Genomic DNA, 24446 nt, shown 5'->3' with positions numbered 1-24446 from the left:
AAATTTTGTTAAGTCAAATGTCTAAATCCACTGCTCTGGCTTAGTGATATAAATATTTTTGGACCGATAATTTGCATGTCTGCGTGTGCGTGTGCGTGTGTGTGTGTGTGTTCTTAAGTCTCTGAGAAACCTGGGGGAAACCTGTTACTTCAGTCCACCTGGCCACCCGAAAGTGCAGGGGACTGATTATGTCTGTAGGCAGACTTGCAATCAGCTTCCCAAAAAAGAATGAAGCATAAAACTAGACCCGGCAGAGTGCACTGAAAAACCAATCTTTAATGTCTCATAAATCATACATTTCAAATCTGACAAGAATCAAACAGCTTTATCCACACTCTAAAACTAAAAGTGAGTGACAAGACTTATAAATTAATCAAGTATAGAAATTTAGTTTTGTGCCATCCTTGTCAAAACAATCTTGCCAATAAAGCCTTTGCATTCCCAGCTATCATTTCCTTAGCACTGAAAAGGAAATTTAAAACCTTGTGAATATTACAAATTCTTGTTATTAGAAAGTCTACAGAACAGCTCACACCTGTAATCCCAGCACTTCGGGAGGCCGAGGAGGGTGGATCGCCTGACATCAGGAGTTCGAGATCAGCCTGGCCAACACAGTGAAACCCCGTCACTACCAAAAATACAAAAATTAGCTGGGCATGGTGGTGGGTGCCTGTAGTCCCAGCTACTTGGGAGGCTGAGGCAGGAGAATCACTTGAACCCGGAGGCGGAGGTTGTAGTGAGCCATGATTGTACCACTGCACTCCAGCCTGGGCAACAAGAGCGAAACTCTGTCTCAAAAAAAAAAAAAAAAAAGTCTATGGAACATTTAATATCTTGCAACAGGAATAACATCCAGAGAGTTTTTATGTGGGTAAAAAGAAACACTAAAATGCTTACAAGAGATATTTATTATTTTAATTGTTATTTTTTCTAGGTTTCAATGCATTTCCAAAACAGTCCACAGGTATTTCCTATCTGTGCCTTTTCTATCTATAGTAGTTCAAAAATGAGGCACAAATAAATCTCAGTGGTTTAAATACAGAGGAATCCATTTTCAGAAGAGAAATAGTGTACTACAGGAAGCTATGGCGAGTCAGTCACTTACTGACAATGTACATATCCATTAGCAGGCAATAATAAGGAACAGGAGGAAAAGCTACTATGCCTTGCAATAGGAATAACATCCAGAGAGATTTTATGTGGGCAAATAGAATATCAATTCTACAAGCAGTAAAATGCTGACAGGAGATACTTATTATTTCGATTTTTTTTTCTAGGTTTCACTGCATTTCAAAAACAGTCCACAGGTATTTCCTATCTGTGAGTTTTTTATCTATAGTAGTTCAAAAATGAGGCACAAATAAATCTCAGTGGTTTAAATACAGAGGAAAATCCATTTTCAGAAGATAAATACAGTGCACTACAGGAAGCTAGGAGAGTTGGTCACTTACTGACAATATACGTATCCATTAGCAGGCAATAATAAGGAACAGGAGCAAAAACTACTTAAAAATACACCCCTAGGCAAGAGTACAATTCTCTCACTTGTTCAAATAGTAAGCCCTCGGCAATAGGTATACATACTCATTATTTCATGTAGCTTTAGCATTTGCTGGGACCCTGGCTGTAAAGAAGGAATGATTTTGTGTTCACAAGTTTACATGTATACATAGCCTATGTAATCTCTGTACATATTTTGTTTAATCCTATTCTGTCAATGACATTTCTGTATAGAGTGACAACAACTCTTCTCACTCCACATGTGCCCTGGAGATCAGCTTCCCTGCCCGGCCTAAGCTGAAAAACAGCCCTGGCCCAGCCCAGGGTGGGGTAATTGTTAACACTGGCAAACGGGGACAAGGGCAAGATGCAGTGGCAGATGAATGTGATAGAAGGATATGGATCTACGGAGAACCTGGAAAAAGGAAAGTGGGTGCAGTCAGGTGGACTGAAAAAAGAGTCACCCTGAGAGGGAAACAGACACAAAGAGAGAGTGACCCTCACAGCTACAGAAAGAAATGAAATGGGGCAGGAGAAAAGGGGGAAGAAAGCTAAATAACTGATTTTTTTAAGAATGCTAGATTAAGGCCGGGAGTGGTGGCTCACGCCTGTAATCCCAGCACTTTGGGAGGCCGAGGTGAGTGGATCACCTGAGGTCAGGAGTTTGAGACCAGCCTGGCCAACATGGTGAAACCCTGTCTCTACTAAAAATACAAACATTAGCCAGGTGTGGTGTCACGTGCCCGTAATCCCAGCTAGTAGGGAGGCTGAGGCAAGAGAATCGCTTGATGCTGGGAGGCGGAGGTTGCAGTGAGCTGAGAGAGCGCCACTGCACTCCAACCTGGGCGACCCAGGGAGACTCCATCTCAAAAAAAAAAAAAAAAGATGCCAGATTAAAACAACAATTTCATGTATGTGTGCACAGTTTAATGATACCACACTGCACACATTTACTACAATTTAACTTTCGACCTTAGTTTGGAAGCAGATGCAATCTTTAAAATCTCTATCCCACAATTTCAACAGATATCTCCCTTTATAAAGGAAAAAAATACTTTCATGGAGCAAAAGCCCTAATTGTGATCTTCCAGGCTACCATGTCTAAAGACTCTTTTAATGTCATCTTTCATTTTTGTACCTATAGGCATACTTCATATGCCTTGGCACTTGCCTCATAGGCTAGGGGAAATTAAACTGAGAGCTAGACCCATCCAAGAGGTTCCCCATCACTAAATGTTCAATTACAATAAAGCAAATAATATGAAAAATTCCTGTACTGCCCACAGCTGTTCGGAACATATTCTGAAATTAGCAAGTATTATACTTGGCCTTTTAGTATCCTTTATAGTATACTCCCACCAGAAGAGCATGTTCTTTTGAGGGTCAGGCCATGAAAAAGTTCTTGACTGTGAAGAATCTTTAGGAAATAAAAAATTTACCTACCTATGAAGACAATCTAAAAATTCAAGCTGGAACTCTGACGTTTGCACATTAGGTGCTTGACCCCTTTGAGCCTCAGTTTCCTCATCTGTAAAATAATGGGGGGTGGGTACTGACAGCCTCTTTTAGCACTGAAACTTGATCATTCAAGTTGGAAGAGGAGAAATTTGAAGGAGCTATCCTTAAGCTTCTTTAGATAGCTGCCAGGAAGAGGCTATAGCATAGTTCTCCAACTACCTGTCAGCTTTCCCTTTTCATGGGTTATGACCATGACTTCCATCTAGAGATGTAGCAGTCATTCAGAAAATCTAGTCATTTAAAAAAAAATAACACATTATATATGTTGGAGGTTTTGCAATGGGCTTGAATCCACCATTTTTAGAAAGTACTGCATTTTTAAAGGACATACAAAATATTGTCATTAATTTTTGGGTGGTGGATTATGACTGATTTTGGTTTTCTTCTTGAAGCTTTTCTATATTTTCTGCATTTTCCTACAATAAAATGTACCATTCTTGTTGAAAAATTTGATTTTCAAAAGGATCATTCATTCTTGCAAGTTCTATCAGATCTCTCAAGTCTACTCTAGAATGAATCCATGGATGATGGGACAAATCAGATGGTATCACCATGCATGTCTACACACAGTGGTTGATTACCCAAGTGGCTGATTGCTGTAGTAGAATCAGGACATTATTATTATAATCAGAATCTATGGCTCACAGTTCTATGTGGATATCAAAACAGGCATTTTATCTAAATAATATTTTTTCCCAGCATCCTGGCCCTTGAGAATCGTGGTTGAAATCCCTTTCCAATTGAAGCAAATGAAATTAAACATGCGGTCCTTTTCCTGTCCTCCCCCCCCCCCCAAAAAAAATGCTTTTTGGACAAAATGATTGTGATTGGGCTGTTTTTTAAATGTTTCCTCTTTTTGTGCTCCGAAACAAAACACATTAAAACTTAAAGTAAATATTTAGTTGTCAAAACAAAACAACCCCATATGAAAAACACAAGAATGAATTCAATGCCGCGTATTATAAAAACAATTTCCATAGCAAGTACAAATGTTTAAATTGTGTAAAAAGAAGACAAAACCCAAATGTTGTCACTCCTAAGTTCTACAGGACAGCCCTAAGAAAGGTGGAAGGTGAGCTACCGAAAGGTTAAGCACAGACTTCCATAACTTCCAGGTTCATGGTTATCAAAGCACAGCTTGGAAAATTCAGGTGAGATAGAAAATGAAGTTTGACAAAATGACAATCACTGTTTTAATTTGAGTAGATCTCTAGAACAAATTCCAGGTAGAATCCAATTCTTATCAGCTAAGGAAGGTACAGCAATTCATCTCTCCATTCTCTACCTGAATATAACCCAACGTCTACTACTTGTTACCTCTCAAATTACTTTTTTTTTTTTTTTTTTTTGAGATGGAGTCTAGCTCTGTCGTCCAGGCTGGAGTGCAGTGGTGCTAATTCGGCTCACTGCAACCTCCGACTCCCGGATTCAAGCAATTCTTCCTGCCTCATCCTCCCGAGTAGCTGGGATTACAGGCACCCACTACCACGCCTGGCTAATTTTTGTGTTTTAGCCATGACGGGGTTTCACCATGTTGGCCAGGCTGGTCTTGAACTCCTGACCTCAGGTGATCTGCCCGGCTTGGCCTCCCAAAGTGCTGGGATTACAGGCATAAGCCACTGCGCTCTGCCTGAAGTTACTTTTTACCCAGGGCCAGTTACCTTCCTTTCTCCAAGAGGCTCAACTTACTTCCAACCTTTAGAGTAAGCAGCAAAGAGTGGCTTGGTTGTGGGACATCATTTCAAATCCCAACCCTGCTGCTTATTAGTTGTGCAATCTTAGACAAGTTACTTAACAAATATCTCCCACTCTCATCTGTAAAATGTGCATCATAACTGCAGAGTTGCTGTGAGGATCAAATTAGACAATGAGTATATATTTAATTTGCGTGCTTCCTGAAATTTTAGTAGGTGTTCAATTAATGTTGGTTCCCTTTTCCCCTACTCCTTGTCATTTACTCCAAGTATGATCACATTTAGCATTCATGGTTTTAATTACTCTCAGGCAAGCCCAATGGTATATAGGACATATAGTAATTTTCATTTTGTTAAGTAAGATTTTGAATGATGCATGCCGCAAGGGAGATAATGCATAGTTGTGCTTAAAACCACGAACTTAAAAGGAGTAATAATCTTAATCTTGATTTCTACTTCTAACCTTGACCAGCTGTGAGGCCCCAGGCAAGCTCTTTTACCTCTCTGAGTGTGGTTCCTCATTTACAAAATGAAGAGAATATATAATGTATACAAGTCCTCTGGCACAGAGTAAGTGCCATAAATGGTAGCTGTTATTTTCTTTAATTCTTCAGGTTGGTATGCAGGAACTAGTCACTTTTATTTATTAATTTTATGTTTTTGAGACAGGGTCTCACTCTGTCGCCCAGGCTGGAGTGCAGTGGTGCAATCTCAGCTCACAGCAACCTCCGCCTCCTGGGTTCAAGCGATTCCCATGCCTCAGCCTCCCAAGTAGCTGGGACTACAGGCGCACACCACCACACCTGGCTAATTTTTTGTATTTTTAGTAGAGACAGGATTTTGCCATGTTGGCCAGACTGGTCTCGAACTCCTGGGCTCAAGTGATCCGCTTGCCTCAGCCTCCCAAAGTACTGGGATTACAGGCATGAACCACAACACCTGGCTGAAACTAGTCATTTTTGAGACTAATAAAGTGAGCTCTGCCAACTACTCAGTCACCTCAAGATGCTGTTATTGTTCTCTACTCTCCTGGAATTATGTTCTGCTACATTATGTAGAGGAAATTACATCAACCTCAGCATTATCGACATTTCAGGCTGGATAATTTTATTTGCCGCCAGGCACTGCCCTATGCGCTGCTGGATATTTAAGCAGCGTCCCTGCCCCTACCAACTGGATGCCAGTGGAGTGCATCTAGCAAAAATTGTTGAGTGACCCCGGGGAGCAAAAGCGCCCTGGCTGAAAACCACCAGTGTGGCACTATCCACAAAGAGGGGATTTCTCCAGGCACTCAGGAAGCAGCCCTGTAGAAGGTCAAAGGTTTATTCGAGCTACTATTTAGGACTATCCACTCTTCTGGGCTCCATCATCCATTACTATCCATAATTCAAAGTTGACCCCAGAAAAATATTTTGGGGAGGCCCAATTTGCCATCAGAGATGCATTAAGTCACAGGAAGGGATGCTGGCCATCCACTTCTCCCTACGCTATACAGTAATACAAAGCTGAATGTAAACATCAAGAAATCTTTTTTGTCTGTCCAAAAAACTCCAGACAATTCTTGATTATTCACAACAGATTCACTGTCTATTTTTCATTTTCATAACTGCACCAGAAAGGCGGAAGCCATTTCTTATCAACCAAATATCTCCACACCTAACATGGAGCCTCCAACAGAGGAGGTAACTCGGCAAATGTTTGTTGAATAAACGAACAGTCATATATTCTGTTTAATTAAGTACACCACTGACCAAAAAAGAACCTTTCTCTGCTCCTGTCCCACAGGAGCTAAAAGAAAAGATCTTTTAAGAGAAAACAATTAGTCTACTCCCTTTTACCCCAAATCCAAACAACTAGATAGTTCAATTAACAAAAAAAAGTTCAGTAGGCAAAAGCTGGGGAAAGCAGCCAAATAGATAAGGCCTCAAGTTCGAGCAGGCAGGAACATTTGATTCAACTCCCATAAGGTTATAAAAGCCAATGTTGCTGGCACCAGAGTGGGGAAAAGGGAGAGGCATGGGAAAGAAGGGAACTAGGAGGTGGAGAGTGGGAAAACAGGGTTCAGTCACAGGAGATTACCTTCCATGCCTTCAACAAACTTTTTTAATGCTCAAACTTTAGAGGTGAGGGTTAATTTCTTCCATGAAAACTTGATTTACAAATTTTCAAATGCGTATCAGCAAAATCTTTAAGAACATCTAGCAAGAGAATTTGATCCGACTTCTGTTAATTCCTGAAATGTCCTTCATGTCCTAGAGGGCAACAGATTCTCAAAAAGCCAGGTAAAAGATACGCCATTTACACCTTTTGTCCAGAGAGAAACTTAAAGCCCACTTCCTATCAACCTGCTTCTCTCTGTAAAAGATTTTTACCACTTTCTGCATTCTACTCCTCAGAGAAAAAAACATTAGGCTTAAATTTTATTATAAAAATATGCTATTTTTTCAATTGCTATTTGGGCACAGAATGAATACCATATTAACATTATAATACAATCGTGTAAATAAATGCATTTTTGTTGGTCTTTGTGACTAAAAATCTATTTCCCCTTAAACATTTCCAGTTTAACACTTCCAGGAAAAAAAATAATTATTTTGTTTTAGCGGTCCATTCATTTAATATACATTAAATTACCTCCAATGCACTCGTATTATACAGGAGGAATTTTATCAATTTAAATCTTACACAATTTTTCTTAGTTTCACTCAAAAATCTAGACTTGGCTGAAAAAAATATTTTCCTTTTCTGAAAATTAAATACGGGAATGGTAGCCTAGAATTTCAAAAACCATATATGGTTACAGAATCCATATGATAGTCTTAGACTATGTACTTATTGTGAGGTGGTTTGCACAAATCATGGCCTATCTGACCAATTTCCTGTTGCATAAAGATTATATTTGCCCTTAAAAATGTTAAATAAGCATTTTTAAAGACTGAAGGTAAAGACTTGATTGGAACCTTATGTAACCAAAAATGGGAAAACACTATAGTCTCACCACATAAAAGGCAAATGCCTGCTTAATACGTATTCTTCTTAAGCAAATATGAACATGAGTTTGTAAAGGCAAAGCTACCATCCCATAAGCCCTTGCTTCTTCAGTGTAAGGATCGGGAGGGTCTGGTTCTTGGAGATGAGCTGGAGCAGGAAAGGCTTTACAAAATTCCAGGGGAGCCCATAATTTAAACTTGTGCTATTCTGCAAATGTTCACATTTGCAAGGAACACCATAACATTTACATTAAAACTGTCTTAACATGACGGAAAAAATTATTCCTGCTGTTCTATAAGCTTGCCATAGATTTGATAACCCAGAGAAGAATTACAAGCAATTACAAGATGATGGCTCCAATTAGGAAAACTGGATCTATTCCAAATCCAAATCAAAGGGGGCTCGGATAATCCCGAAAGGATAATTTAAATGAATACAAAGGGACTTCCAAATACATACGCTTATTTTACTACTTCTACTCTTCTGAAAACCAAGCGAAATGCTACAAGGATATATCTCCTGCCCTTCAGGAAATTCAAAATCCATACCTGGCATCCCATTAATAAGCCTTGTCCTTTTCTTTTCCTAAGGGATCCCCCTAGTATGGGGTTTTTATCGTAAAGGGCAATCAAAACAAACCTGAGAAACTCGCACATTCCCAAATGCAGAAAATAATACAGCGCTCAACACGAACGACACAACAGTCGCTTAGCCTTGATGATTTTTTAACCTTTACCTAGTCCTGGACGACTAAGAGCAGAGAGGAAAAGAAGAGAAACTTCGAAAGCAGAATCCTCTCTCCCAGAGCCTAGAACAGACAGCACCTTGTAAGGATTTCACGCTTTTTGAGACGGGAGAGGTCACGCCCTGCAGTTTTGAAAACCCACCTTCTAAGGTTCAACCCCCGTGATAGAACCTTCCTCGTGCTTCTCTACATTCCACGCTGGAGCTGAAATACCCCCTCCCACCCCCATTCGCCAAACCCGCGCCATCTCCCTTCGACAGAAGAACCACAGCCGGCCCTCCCCCTCCCTCCTTATTCTGCACCCCACCCCCATCCTCCAACCACCCCACAAGCATCCCCGTCAAGAAAACCGAGGCGGGCCCCCTCACGTCTACTCCTCGTCGCCACCCCCGCCATCCTCGTTGAGCGAAGCAAGGCAGGTCTCCCACCTCCTCCCTCCACGATCCCCGCCATCCTTGATGGGAAAAGCAAGGGAGTCGACCCACCGCTTCATCCTCACCCGCTCCCCACAGCCCCTGCTAGCTATCCTGGCTGAAAGAACCAAGAGGTGTCCCCACCTCGCCCTACCCCCCACTGCCCGCCATCCTTGGTGACAAAACCAGGGCCCCCCCTTCACTCCCTCCTCACTCCCCACCATCCCCCGCACAGGAAAACACGGAGAGCCCCCATTTCACTCCCGATCCCCCTCACCTCCACCCCACTGCCTCTTAGTCCCCATCGAGCCAAAAACCCAGGGAAGGCCGAGGCACGCACCAGGGGGGACCTCGCAGTCCCTCGTCCCGCACCCCGCAGCCCGGGACGCCCCCCGACCCCCGGCCTCAGCGAGGCCGCCGAAGCCGCAGGTACCCAGCCCTGGAAGGCCAGGCAGCCGGGACCGCAGGGACCAGCCCCGAGCGGCGGCGGCGGCGGGGCAGAAGGGTAGCCGCTCCCCCGGGACCCAGGACGCGGGCGGGCGGGAGGCACACACGCGCGCACAAGCGGAAAGAAAGCGGGCTTACTGCGTGGGGATGCTCGCCCGCGCAGCTGTCTCGGCGGCGGCGGCCGCTGCCTGCACCGAGGCCGAGGTGCGGCGGTGGCGGCGGCGGCTGCGGACTGAGCCCCCTCCGCCGGGCGGTGGATGTAGGGCGCGGGAGGGGCGCGAGGGGAGGGGTGCGCGCCGGGGAGGCGGGGAGGGAAAGAGGGGAGGGAGCAGGAGCGCGGGGGCGGGCGCGGCTGGCCCGGGGCGGGGCGGGGCGCGCGAGGGGCTGGGCTCTGCCCACTGCGCGGAGGCTGTGTGCGGGGCGCGCGCGCGCGCGCGCGGGAGGCGGTCGGACGGGCGCGGGGAGGGGGGCGGCTTGCCACGCACCCCGCGCGCCCACGTGCCCCCGCCACTGGAGAGGCCCGGGCGCGCGAAGAGGGTGGCTGCGGGGACGCGGTGGCGGGCTCTTTCCCGAGAACCGGCTCGGATCCGAAGACCGGGAGGAGGGCGGGCCAGGGGCGCCTCGGGCCCCCTCCCTCGCGCAGCGGGCCTTAGAGGCCTGCGGGAGTCACGAATCACTGCAGGCGGCCGGGGCTGGGGAGGTGGGAGCAACAAAGACAGCCAAGTGAGGGTGGCGTCTCGCCTCACCGGGGGCCTCGCTAACCTGCGCACTCCCTGAAAAGCGGCCCCGGTTCGGGGCACACGCCGTTTCGGCCTCCGACTTCGGAACCCGGTGGCTCGGAGCGGCGCCGAAAGGCCCACCGACGACCCCTCCCCTTAGTAGCAAGCCGGAGGGAGCTAAATAAGCCCCATCCATAATCCCAGTGCCACCATCCAGAGCGTTTTAACGTCACTCAGAAAGCACCGATGGCAAAGCGGCGCGTGGCGTCTCATTCACTCAGCATTCAGTTTACTGAGCCCTCGCCATGTGCCAAGCTCAGTGCCGGGCTCTGGTGATAACAGCGTCGTCTGCAGACAGTACCCACCCTGCCCTGGGAGCTTGTAATCTAGTGGGGGAGACAGACAATAAGGAAGTGAGAAAATAATCAAATTTGGATAAAGTCTGTGCAGGAAAAGTACAAATAGTGTGATTAGGAAAGGAGGAGGTGACATTTAAGCTGAACCCTGAAGGATATGAAAGAGCCAGAAAAAAAGCTTTCCAGAAAACAAGCCAGAAGGAGGGACCAAATCTTGATGCTTTGGAACTAAAAGGTGGTGATCATGATTGGCGCCAGGAAAGCTGGGGAGAGTACCAGAAAGTAAGGCTGGACAGGTTGGCAGGGACCAGATCGTGGATTGCATGCTAGTCCATGGGCAGGTGCAGTCCATGGGCAGGCCACTTCATTCCAGAATCAATGGGAGGGCATTGAATGAGTGGCTTAACCCCAAGGCGTGACATGGTCTGACTTATATTTCTTTTAACTAAACTTTTGTCTTTTGGGATGATTGTAGATTCACATGCATTTGTAAGAAATAATACAGAGAGATCTGGGGTCCCCCTTGCCCAATTTCCCCCAATGCAAAACTACACTATAAGATAACTAGAATATTGACATTAATAGAATCTACCAATCTTATTTTGATTTCTCCAGTTTTACTTCTACCGCGTGTGTGTGTACGCGCGTGCACGTCTGGTATGTATGTGTTTAGTTCTGTACAATTTTATCACGGCCTCTTTCCACTACCATGGTCAATGTATAAAACAGTTTCATCATTGCAAGGATCTTACCTGTTGTATTGTAATTATAAAATAGCAATAACTATCTCCTCAGTTCCCCAAGTCTTTCACAATTGGCAACCACTGATCCGTCCTCCATTTCTGTAAGTTTGATATTTTGAGAATGTTTTGTAAATGAATCATACAATATTCATTTTGAGATTGGCTTTTCTCACTCGGTTTTGAGTCCCTTGAGATTTATCCAAGTTGTTGGGTGTTTCCATAGCTTGCTCTTTTTTATTGCTGAGTAGTATTCCAGATCTGGTTTACATTTTTAAAAGACCACCTTGACTACTATATGGAGAATGGTTCAGAAGAGATTAAAAATTGAAATAGGGAGATTAGTTAGGAGGCTTTCTCAATAGTTCCTGTCAAAGCTGATGGTGGTTTAGATTAGGGTGGTGCTAGTGGAGGAACAGTGGAAGGATTTGATGGAACAGGGTTGCAGAGGGAATTGGAGTTGAAGTAGAGACAGCATAGGGTAGACAACTGTTTTGAGACTTTCCAATGTAAATGGGAAGAAAAATGGAGCAGAACTGGAGGAGCGAGTAGGGACAAGCAAAGGTTCTCTTCTCTCTTTGTGATTTGAGAGATGAGAGCCTGTTGGTCAACAGTTTAGGGATAACCAGTAGAGAGGGGTTGGTGAGGCATGACAGGAGGGTTTACTAAAGGAGTCAAGTCCCCTGCCTAGGTGAGATGGAATAAGGGCTGGATTCATGGGGAGAATTGGCCCCTCCATCTGCCAAAAGTCATTCTTCACTGTACAGAAGACCATGGAGGTAGATGATGACAGGGACAGGTGTAGGGGTGGTGTGGTATACACAGATCCAGCAAATAGATCCTCGTGATTCCTATTTGCCCTATGTCGCACAAACTGGCTAGTGGTCTGCCTTACCAGAGAACCAGCAGCATAAGCCCTTACAAAGTACCCTTCTCTGCTCCTAGCACCAGGGGCCTGGGCTTTCTCTTTTCCCCTTCTAAGCCCTCAGAAGCACTGAAGTTTGGTCCTTCTAGATGGCAAGAGAAGTCCCGCTACACTGCCTAAGAGAAGAGGAAGCCAATCTGCCCCCACTCCATCATGGAAAGGCATTGAACAATTAGCTCGGCCACAGACAACTCCTCACCCCATACCAGCCCAAAGAAACAGCCCAGCCCAAAAGAAACAGCCAAGAGGCACCCATGATGGAAGGCTCTGGACAGAGCACCCTCTTTCAGGGAAACTTCTGGCTATTCTTTGGCATTCAATCAGTGTTAGTTGTGATTCATTCTTCTCAAGACTTCTTCCTTTCTCCCTCTTCCTTTATTCATTCTTCCTTCTTGCCTTTCCCCCTTGTCGCCCACCCATCTCTGTTCCATTCCTACCTTCTTGCTTCCTTCCTTCCTGACTCCTCCACTTCTTTCCTCCCTTCCTCCCTTGTTCAGACATTGGTGATGCTCTTACTAGGTACAAGGCATGCTGTCCTGACTCCCACATTGCCCCAGCTTAGTCTGCGCCCAGGGCCAGCCCGGTCTGCCCCTTAACACTTCATCTCCTTGAGACAGACTCAAATTCTGTGGGTCACGGAAACACATTGTTCCAATGAAAGCATGTGAGGGACTGTAGTGTGTGTCACAGAACAAGCAAAACGAAAAAAAGGAAAGGGGTTGCCCAAATTGTGAATGTGTGTGCTACATTTTGGTGATGTTTTCGGCGTTAAGAAGTAAAAATAAATTAAATAGACTAAACTCAGGTTAGTGTGATCTCAGATCTGATCTTTTGGATTTCTGTTTGAGTAAGGAACAGGGCACGAGGAAAACGGCCTTCAATTTCAATAGAATTTAAGCACCCTTGGAAGGAAATATGGAGCGTTTATCAGCACACAAAGTAATCAAGTCCTTTACATTCTCTTCAAAAAGTACCATTAGAACTAATAATTCTAAGTTATTGAAAATGTATTATGTAATGGACAGTTTGCATACATCATTTTATTTACTCTTATATGAGATACTTTACAGATGAGGAAACCGAGGCTTAAGCAACCTTGGAACCAGGATTTAAAACCAAGCAGCATAGTTCCAGAGCCCAGAATCCCAACCTATATACTCTACTTCCAAAACAATGAAAGAAGACTGTTCATCACTTTTATTACAGTCATCCAAAGTGGTTGCTTCTTTCAGGTAAGTTATTTTTCCCCCAAAGTGGTGCTAAGACCTTCATCTGACTTTGTCAATGGAATCCACAGGGAAGCAGTGGCTCCATTTCATGATCATCACGTGTCCTGTCAATGGTGGAGCCCAAAACAGCTCTCAGAGAACACATCTACTTCTCCAGCCAGCCTTACCTCCTGCCTCTCCCCAGCCTGTAGGCCGTTAGTCCGGGATCTAGAAGGATCTCCAAAAACATCCTGTGCATTCCCCTCTTGAAACCTTAGTTACTGCAGTAACTAAGTAACCTTCTGCCTAGAACAGTTTCAACAACTTCCTGTAGGTCCAAGGCTGAACTCTTCCCCTGCCTGCCCCCACCCTGATCTATTTCTTCCCGCCCCCCCTCCCCGCCATTTCCTGTCTCCATTAATGGCACACCACCCACCCACGTGGCCAAAGTAAAAGCTATTAATTTGTCTCCATCTTTTTCACATCCCATAGGTCATCAAGTCCTAGAAATTCTACTTCTGAAATAGTGAAACCTCACCGTCTCTTTCAAGCCGTTCCTGACCAACTCAGGCAGAATCCAGTTCTCCCGTGGCATTTGGTCATTTGGTTCATGCCAATAGCACAACAGGTAATCGTGACATACCTGGTCATTTCATGTGTCTATTTTCCCCAGCAGATCATAGGCTCCTTGAGGGCAGGCAATGTATTTTCCCTGTTTATACTTCCAGTTTCTTGGAACATGATAGGCATTAAATTATAATATATAGTGTTAAATATAATATAATAATATAGTGGTGTTGTTGTTTTGTTGTTGTTGTTGTTATGGAGTTTCACTCTTTTGCCCAGGCTGGAGTGAAATGGCGTGATCTCTGCTCACTGCAAGCTCCGCCCACCGGGTTTAAGCGATTCTTCTGCCTCAGCCTTCCGAGTAGCTGGGATTACAGGAGCCCACCACCACGCCTGGCTAATTTTTTGTATTTTTAGTAGAGATGGGGTTTCGCCATGTTGAGAACTCATTATGGTGAAATATAAACATATACATAATAGAGAAAATAATGTAATGAACTTCCATGCACCCAACACCCAACTTCAGAAATTATCAACACATGATCTATTTTGTTTTAATTGTAGTTCTCCTACCAATTCCCTCCAACACACATACACCGGATTATTTTAAATCAAATGCAAAACATCATATCATTCCATCCAGAAATACTTCAGTGCATATGGCTAAAAGATAAAGATGCTTTTTTCCTTTTTAGAACATAAGAACAATATCATCATCACACCTAGGAACAGTTAGCGAAAATTTCTTAATACCAAAAAATACCCAGTCAGGATTCTGAATTCTTCAGATGTCTCCCAAATGTTGTTTTTACAGTTCATTTATTTCAAGCAGAATATTTTTTGTGACATGTAAAATTCACATGAAATTCACATTTCAGTGTCGAGAAATAAAGTGTTATTGGAACACAAGTACATTCATTTGTTTACATATTATCTGTGGTTACTTCCTCAGTACAACAGCAGAACGGAGTAGTTGTGACAGAGATCATATGGCCCACGAAGCTGAAAATATTTACTGGTTCTTCACAGAAAAAGTTTGTTTTGACCCCTGATATAAACAATTTCTATTTTGGCGACCTGGTAATCTGTTTAATGATAAGCATCTTTCCATGTCAAGAAATAATCTTTTTTTTACTATTATTTTTAATTGACACATAATCATTGTGCATCTTTATGGGGTACAGTGTGACATTTCAACACATGTATACAATGTGTAATGATCAAATCAGGATAATTAGCATAACCATCACTTCAAATGCTGATCTTTTTTTTGTTTTGTTTTGTTTTGTTTTGTTTTTTTGAGATGGAGTGCCCAGGCTGGAGTGCAGTGGCACAATCTCAGCTCACTGCAACCTCTGCCTCCTGGGTTCAAGTGATTCTCTTGCCTCAGCCTCCCGACTAACTGGGATTACAGGCACACACCACCATGCCCAGCTAATTATTTTGTATTTTCAGTAGACTTGGGGTTTCTCCATGTTGGCCAGGTTGATCTCAAACTCCTGACCTCAGGTGATCCGCCCGCCTTGGCCTCCCAAAGTGCTGGGATTACAGGTGCGAACTACTGTGCCCGGCCTGATCATCTCTTTGTGTTGGGAACATTCAATTTGGCTCTTCTAGATTTTTGAAAATATACAATAATTGTTTACGATAGTCACCCTACAGTGCCATACAACACCAAAACTTATTCCTCCCATCTAGCTGTAACATTGTTTGCATTAACCATCTTATCACTACTACCTTTCCCCTTACCCTTCCCAGCCTCTAGTAACCACTATTCTACTCTGTACTTACATGAGATTAACGTTTTTAACTTCCACATATGAGTCAGAATATGCAGTATTTGTCTTTCTGTTCTTGGCTTATTTCACTTAACATAATGTCCTCCAAGCTCATAATGTTGCTGTGAATGACAGGGTTTCATTCTTTTGTTTTATGGCTGAATAGTACTCCACTGTGTGTGTGTGTGTGTATCACATTTTCCTTATCCATTCATCTGTTGATGGACACAGGTTGACTCCATATTGTGGCTGTTGTGAATAGTGCTGCAATAAAATGGGAGTGCACATTTCTCTTTCACATATTGATTTTGTTTCCTTTGGATATATACCCAGTAGTGGGATTTCTGGATTATAGGCTAGTTCTATTTTTAGCTTTTTGAGGAACTTCTATACTGTTTTCCATAATAGTTGTACTAATTTACATTCCCACCAACCATCTATAATAGTTCAGTTTTCTCTACATCCTTCCCAGAATTTGTTATTTTTGTCCTTTTGATAATAGCCATTCTAACGGGGGTGAGGAGACATCTCATTGTGCCAGCCACGAATTTTAAAGGCCCATTTATTACATTTGGTTGCTATGTCTCTGATTAATGGTTCTTGGGTGAATGGATGGATGGGTGAATGAATTCTCTCTATCTTCTTTCACCCATTTCTACCACAGTCCAAATTTTACCTGTTTTACAAAGATCTGTCTATCTGATGTTGGAACCTGCTCAAACCCTTCTGTCTCTCTCTCTCTTTTTCTTTTCTTTTTTTTTTTTTTTTTTTGAGACAGGGTCTCACTCACTCTGTCACCCAGTTGGAGTTCAGTGGCGCAATCTCGGCCCACTGCAACCTCAGCCTCCCAGGCTCAAGTGATCCTCCCACCTCAGCCTCCTGAATAGCTGGGACCAGAGGCATGCACCACCATGCCTCTCTTCTCTCTCTTTTTCTGTAGCACGTATCATAAATGTCTCTTGCCGTTATTACATTTAATCTTATATTAAAGATTTTATGAAGGCAGCTTATCTCTCATGTAAAGTTTTCAGCTTCTTGAGGGTAAGTAAAATGCTTACTCACTATTGTATATTAAAACCGCAATTACTTTTGCACCAACCTAATACCTAGTGGCACCAAGCACAGGGCCTTGCTCATATTAGACAACTAAATAAATTATTTCTAAGCAGAATAGAGTTAATAATTAAGACCAACATTCATAGCATCCTTTATCTCCCTCAGGTATAGTCTAAGCACCATGAGTCTTGGAGTCTTGGAATCTTGCAAACATGGGTTCAAGTCTAAGCTTGGCCTTGGTTGGTGGTGTGGCCCAGGGTAAGTTATAAACTCAGGTGTGTTCAAACATTTTTGCTCACGTGCTTCCTAAAATAATTTTGAAAACCTGTGTGCCCCCACACCGTTCAGTTTAGAAATAATTTATGTGGTTGTCTAATATAAGAAAGGCCCTGTGCTTGGTGCACTAGGTACACAATAGTGAGTGACACATTTTACTTACCTTACCATTCACGTTATAAGCTGGTATCTAAACTTTTTCATCCAATGTTTAAATAGTTACAAAACGAAGTTATTTGGGTCATATAGTATATACTGACATTCCAAAATGATTACATCACTTTTTTATTCTATCCAATTAAATTTAAATAGAGTAGTTGTTTTATACCCACCATTAGCCCTTTAAATATTATACATGATTAACTTCATTAACAGTTGGAAATTTTACATTGCTCCTTTTTTCTTCTTCAAGTCATATCTCCTTCACTTCTTTCACAGAATTTTGTACTAATGTAATATATTTTACACGTGTAAGTCTGTTTTTCATCACTCTATATATATCTCTGCAATGCAAATATGTACATAAATTACATTTTTAAAATTCTTTTACCATAAAGTTCTACGTGTTAAAAGTTTTCTAGGCTGAGCGCGGTGGCTCACACCTGTAATCACAGCACTTTGGGAGGCCGAGGCGGGCGGATCACCTGAGGTCAGGAGTTCGAGACCAGCCTGACCAACATGGAGAAACACCGTCTCTACTAAAAATACAAAATTAGCCGGGCGTGGTGGCACAGGCCTGTAATCCCAGCTACTAGGGAGGCTGAGGCAGGAGAATCACTTGAACCTGGGAGGCGGAGGTTGCGGTGAGCCGAGATCGTGCCACTGCACTCCAGCCTAGGCAACAAGAGTGAAACTCCGTCTCAAAAAAAAAAAAAAAGTTTTCTAGGGGGTGGAATATAAAAAAGTTTTCTGGATAGAGTTATCTTTAGTACACAATTAATCAAAATAACTTAAATATTTAACAAGATTTGAAAAATAATTTAAATGCACAGTGTAAACTTTTTTGGAAATGTAGTTCTTAGACATGGATGAAGTCTTTTTCAATTAGTTCATGCCATTTGTGGATAAATATTGCTTATGGTTAGAATGAGACAGGGCTCTGTATCAATGTTATTTTGACTTTTTACATGTTTTAAAAATATTAAGGCTAAGAAGCTTTGTTTACATAAATAAGTAGAAGGACGTTTCTCACAGTGTTACCATACAAACCTTTGTATTTCTTCTGAGTTATATAACCGAAATCCCATCCCATCATGAATCTATTGTCAAAATTTAATTTTAATGATTTATTGGTTGACAATTCCATTAGATCCTTCAGAAATTTTTTTGAAGACAAAGAATTGGAAACCACCTGTGTTGCAAAAGGTCTTGTTATGCAGCATTGAGGGTCACTCATTTTTCCACAACAACACCCTTATTTTGGCTTCTCCCTTTGTTTGGCACGGGGAGGTTTATATCCCCTGTGGCAATACATCAAAGTCAGATTAGTGATGGAGAAAGGGGTTGTCTTTCTTTTGTAAAATGGGAGAAGGGCTGTTGAGAAAAAGGAGGAGGAAAAGGAGAATCCACCTGCCTCAGACACAGCTTTCTCAGGCAGATCATTTTTTAAAAGTTAAGGGTCTAGAAATTGATTTCTTCACAACTGACTGTGCCCACGGACTCCTGGAAATTCTTCATGTATCCCCAGTGTTATGTGTACCCCAGTATGACTTAATTTACCTCATCTCAGTTTCTACATCTGCAATTCAGGTCTAGTATTATCTAAGTCACAGGATTATTGTGAGAATGAAATTAAATTACATACCACATGTAATGAACCTAGCACAACATCAGACAGATAGTAGGTGTTCAGGAAATGTTAGATTCTTTCTCCACCTTTCCATCTTGACATTCCCATTTTTACACAAGTACGATGGATTATCTTTAGCTTTTTTTTTTTTTTTTTTTGAGACGGAGTCTCCTCTGTCGCCCAGGCTGGAATGCGGAGGCACGATCTTGGCTCACTGCAAGCTCCGCCTCCCGGGTTCACACCATTCTCTTGTCTCAGCCTCCCGAGTAGCTGATGCTACAGGAGCCCACCACCACGCCCAGCTAATTTTTTGTATTTTTAGTAGAGACAGGGTTTCACCGTGTTAGGCAGGATAGTCTTGTACTCCTGACCTCGTGATCCACCTGCCTCAGCCTTCCACAGTGCTGGGATTACAGGCGTGAGCCACCACGTCCGGCCTATCTTTAGCTTTTTTACAGTCTTTAGCAAAAGAAAAAAAAGGTTATATGATTAGGCCAAGATTACATATGAAATTAATAAATGTGGGCTGTAAATCTAATCAGCATACTTCCCCATCTATTTTTTAGGCTTTCAGACATTTCTTTTTTTTTTAAATGAAATCTTGCTCTGTTGCCCAGGCTAGAGTGCAGTGGCGTGATCTCGGCTCACTGCAACCTCCGCCTCCTGGGTTCAAGTGATTCTCCTGCCTCAGCCTCCCGAGTAGGTGGGATTACAGGCGCCTGACACCACGCCCGGCTAATTTTTATATTTTTAGTAGAGACAGCGTTTCACCATGTTGGCCAGGCTGGTCACGAACTCCTGACCTCAGGCAATCCGCCCCCCTCAGCCTCCCAAAGTGCTGGGATTACAGACGTGAGCCACCGTGCCTGGCTCAGACATTTCTTAAAAAGCAAAGTACAAAAAATAATATAAAACTCATGCTCCCACTACCCAGAATTCACAACTATTAAGAGTTTATATTTACTTTGTCTCTCTGTTTTTTTTTTTTTTCCAGACTTGGTCAATAAGAAGTTTTTTGTTGTTGTTTTGTTTTTGTTGTTGTTTTGTTGTTGTGTTGTTTTTACTTTGTTTCTCTTTTGGGAAATAAAAGAATTGAATATTGCAGATAAAATATTTAATATTGTCTACTGTCTCCAGTCCTATCCCCTTCTTTCTCCTGAGTCAACCACTATTCTGAGTTGGTTTTGTTTCATGATTTTATATTTAATGTACATTAGTGGTACCATTAGTCTATACCATTCTGCAACTTTTGTTTGTCTGTTTGACTCAATCTTCTGGCTTTATTCTTTTGGATTTTTTTTGGTTTTTTTTTGGTTGTTGTTGTTTGTTTGTTTGTTTGAGACTAGGCTTTGTGCCGTTGCCCAGGCTAGAGTGCAGTGGCACGATTTTAGCTCACTGCAGCCTCCACCTCCCAGGCTCAAATGATCCTCCTGCCTCAGCCTTCCAAGTAGCTGAGATTACAGGTGTGCACCACCATGCCCAGCTAATTATTGTATTTTTGTAGAGATGGGGTTTTGCCCTGTTGGCCAGGCTGGTCTCAAACAACTGACCTCAAGTGATCCACCCCACTCACCTCCCAAAGTTCTGGGATTACAGGCGTGAGCCACTGTGCCCAGCTTTATTCTTTATTCATCTCTTCTCCCTGTCACCCCAGTCATTTTAGAAGTCATGCATTCTATTTATATCATACACTCCAAATGTAATCACTATCTCCATCCTTCTCCCAAACAAGGCAATTTCTCCCACCCCACCCCCAACTCTAATGTTTTTGTTCTCTGCGATTTTAGTTCCAGTTTGGTTTTTTTGGCTTTCTTTTGTTTTAAGACAGTCTCTCTCAGTCACCCAGGCTGGAGTGTAGTGGCACCATCACGGCTCACTTTGCAGCCTTGACTTCCTGGGCCCAAGCGATCCTCCTGCCTCAACCTCCCAAATAGCTGGGACTACAGGCACTCAACACCACACTTGGCTAACTTTTTAATATTTTGTAGAGACAGGGTCTCGCTATGTTGCCCAGACTGGTCTCAAACTCCTGGCCTCAGGCGGTCTTCCTGCCTCAGCCTCCCAAAGTGCTGGGATTAAAGGTGTGAGGCACTGTGCCCGGCACATATAATTCTTTTAATTTCTGTAAGGTCAGTAATAATACACTTTCTTCTTTTATTTCTGATTTTAGTATATTTGAGTCCTCAATTTTTTTTTTTCTGGTCGTCGTAACTGAAGGATTGACAATTTTGTTATTTTCAAAGAAACAACTTTTGTTGATTTTGCTGTATTTTCTATCTTTATCCAACTTTTTTCTTTCTTTCTAATGGATTTCTTATTGCAGGCTCCTGTTTCATAATCATTATTATTGTTTTATGTATTCTATTTTCTGTTTTTTAATCTCTGGAAAATTGTTTTTGTTTGCACTTTTGTTTTTTGTCAACTTTTATTTTGAAATATTTCAAACCTTCAGAAACATTGCAAGAATAGCATAATAAAAACCTATATACCCTTTACCTACATTCATCAATTGTTGATATTTTTCACATTTGCTTTATTTGTGTGTATGTCAATATCTATCTATTGATGAGCTATTTCATAGTTGTAGTTCTGGATGATATGACACTTCATCCCTAAATACTTCATGTATCTCTTAAAAACAAAGACATATGCCTACATAACCATAGTATAATAATCATACTTGGAAAATTTAACATTGATATAATATCAAATTTACATCTGAAATCAAATTTTCGCAGTTGTTCCAATAATATACTTCATAGCATTTTAAAATCCAAAATGTAATCAAGGATTGGCCAGGCACGGTGGCTCATGCCTGTAATCGCAGCACTTTGGGAGGCTAAGACGTGAGGATCGCTCGAGCCCAAAAGTTTGAGACCAGCCTGGTCAACATGACAAAAACTCATCTCTACAAAAATTTTAAAAATTAGCTGTATGTGGTGGTGCACACCTGTGGTCCTAGCTACTCAGAAGGCTGAGGCAGGAGGTTCCCTTGAACTAGGAATTTGAGGCATCAGTGAAAAAAAAAAAAAAAAAGAACCAAACATCACACTGTTGTCAAGTCTCTTTAGCCTTCTTTGATCTAGAATATTTCCAAGCTGTTTTTTTGGGGTGAGGTGGTTCTTGTGATATTGACATTTTGAAGAGCTCAGGTTAGTTTTTTGTTTTTTGTTTTTTGTTTTTTTTCACCCAGAATGTCCCTCAATTTGGATTTGTGACCGTTCCCATTTTTGGCAGGAATACAACAGAAGTGATGTTGTGTATTTCTCAGTGCACCACATCAGAGGGCACATAATGCCACCTTGTCCCATTATTGTTAATGTGAGGTTTGATCACTGAGTTCAGGTGGTTTCTATCAGACTTCTCCATTGTAAGAGTCTCTTTTAGCCTTAGAATTAATAGGTAATCTGTGAAGTAATGATATGGAAGAGGGGCAGGGAAGTGCTGGGAAGGGAAGGGTGTGGTCCCTGGCTAGGGCTCCACCCCCAGGCCTGTGTCCACAGACCTAGGTGAGGACCGGCATATCTGTTTTCCTGCCTAAATATTGCATTTCCAAAGACCCCCCTGGCCTGCCACGCCCCCATCCTGTGCCTATAAAAACCCCGAGACCGTAACAGGCAGGCACACAAGTGGCTGGACTTCGAAAGGAACACGTCGGCAGAAGAAGACACAAGTGACTGGACGTTGAGAGGACGTCGAGGGGAGCACGCCAGTGGAAGAGCACAAGACAGATGCTGGCACGCCGGCAGGCCATCAACTGTCGGAATGACATGGAGTTTGGTCAGGGTGGTTGGAGGAGAACCCAGGCCACTGAGCAGCTTGACTCCAGGGGAAAACTTTCTCCCTTCTGGCTCCCCCATCTGCTGAGAGCTACTTCCACTCAATAAAACCTTGCACTCATTCTCCAAGCTCGCTTGTGATCCAATTCTTCTGGTACACCAAGGCAAGAAACCCCAGGATACAGAAATCCCTCTGTCCTTGTGATAAAGAAGGGGGTGTAATTGAGCTAGCCCAGGTCGCCTATAGATGGCAAACTAAAAGAGCATCCTGTAATACACGTCCACTGGGGCTTCAGGAGCTGTAAACATTCGCTCCTAGCCACTGCCGTGGGGTCGGAGCCCCACAACCTGCCCATCTGCATGCTCTCCTAGAAGTTTGAGCAGTGAGGCACCGAAGAAGCGAGCCACACCTCCATCGCACGCCCTGTGAGAGGGATAAGGGAACTTTTCCCATTTCAACAACATTTTGAGAGGTTGTAAATATTCTATTTCTCAGTATATTTTCACCTGATAGTTTCCGCATTCATTGATGATTTTTACTTGAATCAGTTAACTATGGTGGTTATAAAATAATGCTTTTCTATTTTTGTCATTTATCCTACATTTATTAGTTGGATTTCTCCTATAAAGAAGAGCTTTTTCAATCCTTTTGTAGTTCGTGAGCATGAAGATTGGGTGTTCATGCACATGTGTGAGATGTGCCACCCTTGAACCTTGTTATGACATTGGCATTTTACCCATCTGGCCTGAAAAAAAAAAAGAAGAAAAAGAAAAGATCTTTTTCTTCTCCCCTATCCTTTTTTGAACTTTTTTCTTCAGTATCAGTATGGACCCATGAATTCTTTTTTTTCTTTTTTCTTTTTTTTTTTTTTGAGACAGAGTCTCACTCTGCTACCCAGGCTGGAGTGCAGTGGCACGATCTTGGCTCACTGCAACCTCCGCCTCCTGGATTGAAGCGATTCTTCAGCCTCAGCCTCCCAAATAGCTGGGACTACAGGCGCATCCCACCACACCTGGCTAATTTTTGTATTTTTAGTAGAGACAGGGTTTCACCATATTGGCCAGGCTGGTCTCGAACTCCTGACCTTGTGATCTGCCCACCTCAGCCTCCCAAAGTGCTGGAATTACAGGTGTGAGCCACCACGCCTGGCCGAATTTTTTATTCAATATGTTACAATCCATTCCTGTCCTTATTCATTTTGATGCTCAAATTGTCCCAAATTTGGCTAGGCTAGTGGGGGCCCCTTCTAGCTGGCTCCTGTATCTTTATTTTTATTTATTTATTTATTTAATTTATTTTTTGAGACAGGGTCTCACTCTGTTGCCCAGCCTGGAGAGCAGTGGCACGATCTTGGCTCACTGCAACCTCTGCCTCCCTGGTTCAAGTAATTCTTGTGCCTCCAGAGTAGCTGGGATTACATGTGGGTGCCACCATGCCTGGCTAATTTTTGTATTTTTAGTAGAGACAGGGTTTTGCCATGTGGGCCAGGATGGTCTCGAACTCCTGGCCTCAAGTGATCCACCTGTCTTGGCCTCCCAAAGTGCTGGGATTATAGGCATGAGCCACCACACTCAGCCTCCTGTATCTTTTTAACATGAGTCTATCAATTTTCGAGTATTCCTTGCTTCCTCACATTACCAGATGTTCCAGACTCACTTTGTTCTTCCCTTGCCCTGGACATGGAATCAGCCACTTCTCCAAGGAGATCTGGTTCCTTTGAGTGGGAACAGTGTTTTAGACATGAACATGTGCCACCCAGATCATCCTTTAAGAAAGAATTTGAAGCTGAGCATGGTGGTACACGCCTATGGTCCCAACCACTTGGGAGACTGAGGTGGGAGGATCACTTGAGTCCTGGAGGTCATGCCTGCAGTGAAATATGATTGTGCCACTGCACTCCAGTCTGGATGACCTGGTGAGACTCCATCTCTAAACAACAACAAA

General features: G+C 42.9%; 1 protein-coding gene, 1 long non-coding RNA gene and 1 other non-coding gene across 4 annotated transcripts in view; 2 read left to right on the top strand and 1 right to left on the bottom strand.

The window, feature by feature from the left end:
• The window catches only part of FHL1 (four and a half LIM domains 1), a 66549-nt gene extending 56968 nt beyond the window's left edge, over nucleotides 1-9581 (bottom strand). Inside the window, exon 1 of one of the 2 annotated variants that reach the window (XM_054544115.2) lies at nucleotides 9447-9581. The gene's annotated coding sequence lies outside the window, so the exon portion shown is untranslated. The remainder of the gene's footprint in view (nucleotides 1-9446) is intronic. The other variant, XM_009235302.3, reaches the window with a different exon arrangement.
• Nucleotides 9582-12272: 2691 nt separating this feature from the next.
• Nucleotides 12273-22593, top strand: LOC134760914 (uncharacterized). The gene is made up of 3 exons (XR_010139027.1): nucleotides 12273-13280; nucleotides 13749-13884; nucleotides 22340-22593. It is a non-coding gene; the product is annotated as an uncharacterized LOC134760914 (long non-coding RNA).
• Nucleotides 22594-23144: 551 nt separating this feature from the next.
• LOC112131188 (small nucleolar RNA U13) lies at nucleotides 23145-23248 on the top strand. The gene has a single exon (XR_002913322.1). It is a non-coding gene; the product is annotated as a small nucleolar RNA U13 (small nucleolar RNA).
• Nucleotides 23249-24446: the final 1198 nt, after the last annotated feature.

This window comes from Pongo abelii, chromosome X (genome assembly GCF_028885655.2).
Source record: "Pongo abelii isolate AG06213 chromosome X, NHGRI_mPonAbe1-v2.0_pri, whole genome shotgun sequence".
NCBI classification, from domain to species: Eukaryota; Metazoa; Chordata; class Mammalia; order Primates; family Hominidae; genus Pongo; species Pongo abelii.
The sequence above is the reverse complement of the archived record's forward strand: the minus strand, read 5'-3'. Positions and strand labels throughout refer to the sequence as shown.